This window comes from Cupressus sempervirens, chromosome 2 (genome assembly GCF_028749045.1).
Source record: "Cupressus sempervirens isolate cs-2001-9-10 chromosome 2, ASM2874904v1, whole genome shotgun sequence".
In the NCBI taxonomy this organism is placed as follows: Eukaryota; Viridiplantae; Streptophyta; class Pinopsida; order Cupressales; family Cupressaceae; genus Cupressus; species Cupressus sempervirens.
Genome location: NC_143119.1, coordinates 6,453,522 through 6,457,330, shown reverse-complemented (window position 1 = coordinate 6,457,330; position 3,809 = coordinate 6,453,522).

Below are 3,809 nucleotides of genomic sequence, written 5' to 3'. Positions count from 1 at the left end.
AAACTGGAGACAGAAATTGATGACACAGATATAGTGTAAATACCCCTTTGTATTATCCTTTTCATATGACTAATACAATAACCAATAGAAAACCAATTGAATGCCTAGAATAGATTGTCATTTCTGTCATTTCAATTTGCTTATCAGAAAGTACAATGGAAGAAAACTCAAAACCACTGCATACTATTAGACCGACTGAATATGTACTCTTCTTGAAAGAAATAAAAAATTGCACAAGTCTCAGACCATCACAATGCCTTGAAAACTCATTTATATAGCATGAGTTGCAACAAGCAAAGGGCAATTGTGATCTAAAAAGTGTCCAAGGAACAAAGCATCATACAAAAGACAAAAACAATCACAACAGAATGCCAGGTGTATCAAATATTCCTTCAAGTAGGCCCGTTCCAATTTCTGTTGTAAATCATCAACTTCTGATTTGTCTCTCATTATTCTAGATCCTTAGAATATGTGGCTACCAAGCTGGCCAAAGAAGGATGATCTTGTGATACCTCCAAATCGGTTTTCTCCTATGGGTTCTCATTGCTTTCACCCTGAGCAGGCATTATTACCTTTTCCCCTTCTTCTTTTTTTAGTTATGGTGCAGAGATGTCAATAACCTACACCTCGCCTTCTTGTTTCTAATCATCATCTGAACTGTCCTCCTCTAACTACTTGTCCAATAGAAGATCTACCATCCAAGTGTCAAATTGTATATCATCCGGCCAACTGAACTATAGGATATCATTTTGCTTTTTTAAAATATAACCAGCCTCCTTTTCAAAACCAACAAATTCTTGCTTCAAAGAATCAAAAAATAATTGGACTTTAACCAATTCCTCTGTCGTGGTGGCCCACCAGGCATGCCCCTTTTCATTAATAACTTTATTTATCCTTGTACAAAAAAGGTCATCCAATTCTTTACTCCACTCTTCCTTATTTTTCAATTTCTTTTTTCTATCCAAGGCACAAGGAAATAGATCAATTTTTTTATTCTTGTACTTATTCAAATAAGAAACAATTTTTAGTTACAGAGCAACTCTCTTGTTATCAAAATTTGACAAGTCATTAGCAATATCATACAATTTTTCAACATGGTCATTGGAAGACTTTATAACTGAATAACATAGAAGGGTGATTTCCTTTTCCCTTCTTCCCCATTTATTAACAATAGGCTTCAGGGTATCATCATGAGTTTTCAATTCCTCCCATATATCTATTACTTTTCCCAACTGATCAAAGAATAAGGGCCACTCAATTTTGTCCACTAAATACATTAGAGCCTTTCTGAGCTTATCCTCATATTGTGTATTTAACTCTACATGTAAGGCCCATACTTTGCTCTTCTCTTCTTCAAATTCCTCAGCTGTATAATATTCAGGCCTTTGAGGTGTGTCTGGCATCTCTACAAGGGGGGTGGATTTAAAAGGTTCCACTGAAGGACAGGGGTATGTTATTCTTGGCCTTGTGGATTTCCCCATTGCCTTGTTTTCAAGTTCAATTCTCCTTTTTACCTCCCTATTATAGGCCTCAAGAAGTGTTTCATATTTATTTTGTAACTTAGACATAACCTGTTCCTCCTTCTTAGCTGTGGCCAACACAAACTTAGAAGAATCCACATTCCAATATGCTACCTGTACATTTGAAGTGTCAATAACACTTCTTACAAGTATATTTCCCATCAACCTAGACTCATCTGATTGTGATGGTGTGGCTCTAGATCCCTTTCTCAATGACCAACTGACCAATGCAGCTTGATCTTCAATGAATGAAGTGCCTTGGAAGTCTCTTCTATTTGGGTCTTGCAACTCCAATCTACTTGAAACAGAATTGAAAATTAATGCATCTGCAATATCCCAATTGGGCAATAATAAAATGTTAGATGCCTTTATCATTTTCCTCCCCTCCTTAGGGCTTATATTTTGCAATTCCTTCATCATTTCTTCTTTAATTTGGTTTTGCGTGGAAGTTTCATCCATTTCTGGATGCTCTATTTTCATCTTTTCACATTTCTTCTCGATAAAATTGATGTTTGTCCTCCATGCAAACTGCTAAAAAGCCCTTGATTTCACAAAACTATTATCAGTCAAAAATTGATGACTTGTCTGCTCTAATACAGGATCCAACTCCCTGCCTCTATAATCAGCTATTGTTAGATCCAAACTTGGGAGAGGAAGTTCTGGAGGGTTACCCTCATCTAATTCTACTTGAGTAATAAAAATATCTCCCTGTGATCCCATTTGTTCAACCTGTTCACTAGTGAACTGCTCTTCTCCAATCCTCAAAGGGGACTAGTTGGGTGAATATTCCTCATCTTGAGGCCTTTCTTCTGTCATTACCTTTTGCCTCTTAGGACTAGGCTCTTCAGGTCTCTCCTCTTAAGCTATACTGGTAGATCCTATTTTTTTTTGCCCTTGTCTATAGGAACCCTTTTATTTTGAACTATAGTATATTCGGGCCTCTTTTGTACAATTATTTTATCAGTTCTCACATTTGGAGTGAAAGCCAACCTCCTCATGACCTCTCTGGCCTTATCAGGATATGAATCAATAAAAAATTATTTCTTTTCATTCATGACCTCCATGATTTTAGGGAAGGTATTCATGAGCTTACTTATTTTGTCAGCCTCTATAATAGCATTATCCAAAGGATCATATTTATTATCAAAACAATGAATGAATTCTAAGACCCGGGAATAAACTCTCCATTTTTCCTTTTTAGTTTCCTACTCCTGCAATGAGAATTTATTCCTTATAATATCCTCTAGATAATAAGAATCGTGCTTGACCGGTCCCAACTTGAGTCTATGCCTCAACATCTGATTGAAAAATCCCCCAGAATCACAAAAATGGGGATGAGAGACAGCCATCATATACTGCTCCAAAATTTTATGCAAAAAGATCCATCCCCCTTTTGTAATCACAAACTAATGGGCCACTGTGCAAGTAGGGAAAATTGACCCTAATTGCCTTTTCAACAAAAACATTTCTTCCATTCCCCCTAACTGCCATAAAACTTCAGCCATTCCCACCTTCAAAGGAACTTAGTAAGGCAAAACATAACGGTTCCCCTTGAAACCATAGATTCTAAAAATAGTAGAAACAAGGTAGGGGATGATATCTCCCCAATTATGTGAAACTTTCAAGTCATGGGGGTTATCCATAGGCCTGATGAGACTCATTAGTACCCTAGGGATTCTGGGATTGTCACTCAATATGAGGCATCTCAATTTAGCAACAAAATATCTATCAAATCTGACAAAACTAGCATTACTTGCATCCCAAGTCATATCTGCACTCCACAACTAGACTGGTAGTATTTCCCCATTCTCCTCTTTGTTTAGTTCCATCTCATTACCAAAATATGTCACTCCTTTGAACAAAAACATATGCATTAATAGAGAGTACTGACCAAAAAAAATTTCCACCTTGCCCTTTGCAATCCCAACTAAACCAATGTGAATTTCTTCAACCAAAAAGGAAGCAAAATCAAAAATAACATCTACACTAAAGGAAGCAATATAAACCATCATGTACATGAAACCAATGGGCATAAATTCTTGCTCATCTTCACCAAAAACTTGGCATAAGGTCCTGTATATCTCTACAGCCTGGGAAGTGAAAAGACTCTTCTTAAAAGGCTCTCTAGAGGCTGCAGTAATTACTGGAAAAGTTCCTATTGTACCAATATGTGCCCTTAGTGCACCTCCCCTAATTACATCCTTCTTTGCTTTATATTCATTCTCTAATTCTAGCAGATTGATTTGCACATGGTAGTCTGATAATGGTTCCAGGTGAAAAACCTCTCTA